The sequence below is a fragment of the Pseudophryne corroboree genome, unplaced genomic scaffold (assembly GCF_028390025.1).
Source record: "Pseudophryne corroboree isolate aPseCor3 unplaced genomic scaffold, aPseCor3.hap2 scaffold_99, whole genome shotgun sequence".
Taxonomy (NCBI): Eukaryota; Metazoa; Chordata; class Amphibia; order Anura; family Myobatrachidae; genus Pseudophryne; species Pseudophryne corroboree.
The window spans coordinates 1,082,486-1,089,422 of record NW_026970570.1 but is presented as its reverse complement, the minus strand read 5'-3'; positions in this window follow the sequence as shown (position 1 = coordinate 1,089,422).

The following is a 6,937-nucleotide window of genomic DNA, read 5'->3' as shown; positions in this document are numbered from 1 at the left end:
CAATCGGTTAGTGTGTTCAGCTATTAATCAAAAGGTTGGTGGTTCAATCCCACCCAGGGACGTAATTGACCTTGTGATCAGATTTTGGTGATATTTAAGTAGACAAGTCAAAATTTCGAAAACCCCTGTTATGGTGTAGGGTACCTGGCCTTCTCTGATGTAATCAGAGTTAGATTTGATTCAGTGATTTTATAAAAACAGCTAGGAAGCACAATTTAGCAGTGGGTTGCAGAGAAAAAGAAATATGCTGGCAAAAAAATCCAATTGACTGATTAAACAGCTCTTCATTTTCTGGCTTTATTTTTATGCTAACAAATTTGTTCTCTGAAAAGTGTCCACAAAGCCAAGTATCTGATTAACATCTTTGTAGGGATGGTTTTTCACCTATTACTAAATTAAACTTACTTCATTGGAAAGGCAGCAAGATGCATCCTCATTTCAATATCTACTGAAATAATACAGGTTGACACCAGGAAACATTAACGCCACTGCATCCTTGCTGCTTTCTCATGTGGAAGTCTGTTTAATGTGAAAACAAGGTGATATCTAATTAGCACACAGGTAAGGAATTAAGAAAATCTTTATTTAAGGGTGAAGATGTTTCTCACAAAATCGTTGCCCCAATGCATCATTGAAATTCAAGCTGGAAAGATGATTTTAATATATCACTTGTACATTTTGTATTGCTCTTCTGGTGACAATGTAGTTTGCTTTTGTCAATTACCATTTTAATAATCGGGTAAAGAAAATTAATTGGATTTTTGAAAGAAAACAATACTGTCAATATACTATTAAAAAAAATTAAAATGGTAAAAGTTATTGTACTTTAAGTAAAAATAAAAGCTAAAATATCAATCCCAGTTTTGGATTACTTTAATGAACAAAAAAAAAAATGCATATAGCAAAGGATAGTTTCAATCTGCCTACCTCTGGGTTATGGGCCCAGCATGCTTCCAGTGCAGTACTCTGCTGCACATTTAAGTGCAAGAGATCCTGAAGCACTCACTCATCATGCGAAAGTACCAATGTGTTTCTTCATTGGTTGCTGGAAGAAACATCTTACAAAAACTCTCCAGATTATTGACTTTTTAAAGTTTTTCTAGGAAACGTTCTAGATGAATGCTTATTAGTCTTTGTCAGTATGTACTTTTTGCAAAGTGTCTCTGTGGCGCAATCGGTTAGTGTGTTCAGCTATTAATCAAAAGGTTGGTGGTTCAATCCCACCCAGGGATGTAATTGACCTTGTGATCAGATTTTGGTGATATTTAAGTAGACAAGTCAAAATTTCGAAAACCCCTGTTATGGTGTAGGGTACCTGGCCTTCTCTGATGTAATCAGAGTTAGATTTGATTCAGTGATTTTATAAAAACAGCTAGGAAGCACAATTTAGCAGTGGGTTGCAGAGAAAAAGAAATATGCTGGCAAAAAAATCCATATGACTGATTAAACAGCTCTTCATTTTCTGGCTTTATTTTTATGCTAACAAATTTGTTCTCTGAAAAGTGTCCACAAAGCCAAGTATCTGATTAACATCTTTGTAGGGATGGTTTTTCACCTATTACTAAATTAAACTTGCTTCATTGGAAAGGCAGCAAGATGCATCCTCATTTCAATATCTACTGAAATAATACAGGTTGACACCAGGAAATATTAACGCCACTGCATCCTTGCTGCTTTCTCATGTGGAAGTCTGTTTAATGTGAAAACAAGGTGATATCTAATTAGCACACAGGTAAGGAATTAAGAAAATCTTTATTTAAGGGTGAAGATGTTTCTCACAAAATCGTTGCCCCAATGCATCATTGAAATTCAAGCTGGAAAGATGATTTTAATATATCACTTGTACATTTTGTATTGCTCTTCTGGTGACAATGTAGTTTGCTTTTGTCAATTACCATTTTAATAATCGGGTAAAGAAAATTAATTGGATTTTTGAAAGAAAACAATACTGTCAATATACTATTAAAACAAATTAAAATGGTAAAAGTTATTGTACTTTAAGTAAAAATAAAAGAGCAAAAATATCAATCCCAGTTTTGGATTACTTTAATTAACAAAAAAAAAAATGCATATAGCAGAGGATAGTTTCAATCTGCCTACCTCTGGGTTATGGACCCAGCATGCTTCCATTACAGTACTCTGCTGCACATGTAAGTGCAAGAGATCCTGAAGCACTCACTTATCATGGGAAAGTACCAATGTGTTTCTTCATTGGTTGATGGAAGAAACATCATACAAAAACTCTCCACATTATTGACTTTTTAAAATGTTTCTAGGAATCGTTCTAGATGAATGCTTATTAGCCTTTGTCAGTATGTACTTTTGCAAAGTGTCGCGGTGGCGCAATCAGTTAGTGTGTAAGGCTATTAACCAAAAGGTTGGTGGTTCAATTCCACCCAGGGACTTAATTGACCTTGTTATCAGATTTTGGTGATCTTTAAGTAGACAAGTCAAAATTTCGAAAACCCCTGTTATGGTGTAGGGTACCTGGCCTTCTCTGATGTAATCAGAGTTAGATTTGATTCAGTGATTTTATAAAAACAGCTAGGAAGCACAATTTAGCAGTGGGTTGCAGAGAAAAAGAAATATGCTGGCAAAAAAATCCAATTGACTGATTAAACAGCTCTTCATTTTCTGGCTTTATTTTTATGCTAACAAATTTGTTCTCTGAAAAGTGTCCACAAAGCCAAGTATCTGATTAACATCTTTGTAGGGATGGTTTTTCACCTATTACTAAATTAAACTTGCTTCATTGGAAAGGCAGCAAGATGCATCCTCATTTCAATATCTACTGAAATAATACAGGTTGACACCAGGAAACATTAACGCCACTGCATCCTTGCTGCTTTCTCATGTGGAAGTCTGTTTAATGTGAAAACAAGGTGATATCTAATTAGCACACAGGTAAGGAATTAAGAAAATCTTTATTTAAGGGTGAAGATGTTTCTCACAAAATCGTTGCCCCAATGCATCATTGAAATTCAAGCTGGAAAGATGATTTTAATATATCACTTGTACATTTTGTATTGCTCTTCTGGTGACAATGTAGTTTGCTTTTGTCAATTACCATTTTAATAATCGGGTAAAGAAAATTAATTGGATTTTTGAAAGAAAACAATACTGTCAATATACTATTAAAACAAATTAAAATGGTAAAAGTTATTGTACTTTAAGTAAAAATAAAAGAGCAAAAATATCAATCCCAGTTTTGGATTACTTTAATTAACAAAAAAAAAATGCATATAGCAGAGGATAGTTTCAATCTGCCTACCTCTGGGTTATGGACCCAGCATGCTTCCATTACAGTACTCTGCTGCACATGTAAGTGCAAGAGATCCTGAAGCACTCACTCATCATGGGAAAGTACCAATGTGTTTCTTCATTGGTTGATGGAAGAAACATCATACAAAAACTCTCCACATTATTGACTTTTTAAAATGTTTCTAGGAATCGTTCTAGATGAATGCTTATTAGCCTTTGTCAGTATGTACTTTTGCAAAGTGTCGCGGTGGCGCAATCAGTTAGTGTGTAAGGCTATTAACCAAAAGGTTGGTGGTTCAATCCCACCCAGGGACTTAATTGACCTTGTTATCAGATTTTGGTGATCTTTAAGTAGACAAGTCAAAATTTCAAACCCCCTGTTATGGTGTAGGGTACCTGGCCTTCTCTGATGTAATCAGAGTTAGATTTGATTCAGTGATTTTATAAAAACAGCTAGGAAGCACAATTTAGCAGTGGGTTGCAGAGAAAAAGAAAAATGCTGGCAGAAAAATCCAATTGAGTGATTAAACAGCTCTTCATTTTCTGGCTTTATTTTTATGCTAACTAATTTGTTCTCTGAAAAGTGTCCACAAAGCCAAGTATCTGATTAACATATTTGTAGGATGGTTTTTCACCTATTACTAAATTAAACTTGCTTCATTGGAAAGGCAGCAAGATGCATCCTCATTTCAATATCTACTGAAATAATACAGGTTGACACCAGGAAACATTAACGCCACTGCATCCTTGCTGCTTTCTCATGTGGAAGTCTGTTTAATGTGAAAACAAGGTGATATCTAATTAGCACACAGGTAAGGAATTAAGAAAATCTTTATTTAAGGGTGAAGATGTTTCTCACAAAATCGTTGCCCCAATGCATCATTGAAATTCAAGCTGGAAAGATGATTTTAATATATCACTTGTACATTTTGTATTGCCCTTCTGGTGACAATGTAGTTTGTTTTTGTCAATTACCATTTTAATAATAGGGTAAAGAAAATTAAGTGGATTTTTGAAAGAAAACAATACTGTCAATATACTATTAAAACAAATTAAAATGGTAAAAGTTATTGTACTTTAAGTAAAAATAAAAGCTAAAATATCAATCCCAGTTTTGGATTACTTTAATGAACAACAAAAAAATGCATATAGCAAAGGATAGTTTCAATCTGCCTACCCTCTGGGTTATGGACCCAGCATGCTTCCATTGCAGTACTCTGCTGCACATGTAAGTGCAAGAGATCCTGAAGCACTCACTCATCATGCGAAAGTACCAATGTGTTTCTTCATTGGTTGCTGGAAGAAACATCTTACAAACACTCTCCAGATTATTGACTTTTTAAAGTTTTTCTAGGAAACGTTCTAGATGAATGCTTATTAGTCTTTGTCAGTATATACTTTTTGCAAAGTGTCTCTGTGGCGCAATCGGTTAGTGTGTTCAGCTATTAATCAAAAGGTTGGTGGTTCAATCCCACCCAGGGACGTAATTGACCTTGTGATCAGATTTTGGTGATATTTAAGTAGACAAGTCAAAATTGCAAACCCCCTCTTATGGTGTAGGGTACCTGGCCTTCTCTGATGTAATCAGAGTTAGATTTGATTCAGTGATTTTATAAAAAAACAGCTAGGAAGCACAATTTAGCAGTGGGTTGCAGAGAAAAAGAAAAATGCTGGCAGAAAAATTCAATTGAGTGATTAAACAGCTCTTCATTTTCTGGCTTTATTTTTATGCTAACTAATTTGTTCTCTGAAAAGTGTCCACAAAGCCAAGTATCTGATTAACATCTTTGTAGGGATGGTTTTTCACCTATTACTAAATTAAACTTGCTTCATTGGAAAGGCAGCAAGATGCATCCTCATTTCAATGTCTACGGAAATAATACAGGTTGACACCAGGAAACATTAACGCCACTGCATCTTTGCTGTTTTCTCATGTGGAAGTCTGTTTAATGTGAAAACAAGGTGATATCTAATTAGCACACAGGTAAGGAATTAAGAAAATCTTTATTTAAGGGTGAAGATGTTTCTCACAAAATCGTTGCGCCAATGCATCATTGAAATTCAAGCTGGAAAGATGATTTTAATATATCACTAGTACATTTTGTATTGCTCTTCTGGTGACAATGTAGTTTGTTTTTGTCAATTACCATTTTAATAATCGGGTAAAGAAAATTAAGTGGATTTTTGAAAGAAAACAATACTGTCAATTATAAGGGCACGGTCGTGCCCTTATATTAAGGCTGAATCGAACAAACGGAATTCTCCCATAGGGAACTTCTGAGATGGGGGCATGGTGTTTGAGGGGCTACACCTCAAAACTGATAGGACGTACTGAGCTGAAATTTGGCATGGACGCGTAGAATCGTCACCCGCTGCTGCAGGCCAAATTTCAGGGCAAAATAATAAAAAATGAGGAATTGGGAGTAAGCTAAATTCCAACTGTCAGTTTTTTTCTGCCACTCCCTCTGTGGCTTTTTGACAACGTTTTCCTATAGAGTGAATGAAGATTTTTTTGGGAAGGCATAACTCAGGATAGAGGACGAATTAAGACTTGGGGTTTGTTTTACTAGATAGAGTATGCCCCAGTGTAGTGCCTTTTGGGGTTGTGGTTTTTCAGAAAGTTATAGGGGTTTTTTAATTAAGAGAAATATGCCCCATTATAGAGATAGGGCATTTCAATTTGTTGCGCCTGCGCAGTGACCGCCAGCAGGGGGTGTACAGAGAGTAGCTCTGGCAGTTGGGCACGAGGAGACAGAGCGGGAAGGAGTCACGTGGAGCTGCAGGAGGACAGCCAGCGGTTCCCGGCGTGTGAGTTCATTGAGGTCCATGAAGCGGGAGGAGATCGCCGGAGCTGCGTAGCACTGGGTGAGTTCTGTCAGGCAGCCCACCGCTGTGTACCCAGCTTCCACTTCTCCCCCGCGTGTCCGGCCACCCTCCCTTCCCGCCCGCCCGGCCACCCTCCCCTCCCGCCCGCCCGCCCGCCCGCCCGCTTGCCCGCTGTGTGCCCGGCCGCCCGCCGGACCTTCCCTGGTGGCTGCCTGCGTCTCCTCCCCGCGTCTGTGGTGCGGCTGGCAGTAGGAGGCGTCTCGGGCAGCTGTGTCCGGCCACTCCTCCCTCCTCCTCCTCCCGCTGTGTCCGGCCCTCCCTACCTGCAGTATGCGGTATTTATCAAGGTCTCTATGGTCACCAGTCACCCCCCCTTCCCCCTCTCGCCCTCCCTGCTGTGTGTCCGTCTCCCCCCCCCTGCTGTGTGTCCGTCGCCCCCCCCCCCTTGCCCTCCCTGCTGTGTGTCCCCCCCTCCTCCCTGCAGTGTGTTCCCCCCGTGCCCTCCCTGCTGTGTGTCCGGCCACCCTCCCCTCCTCCCGCTGTGTCCGGCCACCCCCCCTCCCGCTGTGTCCGGCCACCCCCCCCCCCTCTCGCTGTGTCCGTCCACACCCCCCCTCCCGCTGTGTCTGGCCACCCCCCCCCTCCCTCTGTGTCCGGCCACCCTCCCCTCCTCCCGCTGTGTCCGGCCACCCTCCCCTCCTCCCGCTGTGTCCGGCCACCCCCCCCTCCCGCTGTGTCCGGCCACCCCCCCTCCCGCTGTGTCCGTCCACCCCCCCCTCCCGCTGTGTCCGGCCACCCTCCCCCTCCCGCTGTGTCCGGCCACCCCCCCCTCCTCCCGCTGTGTCCGGCC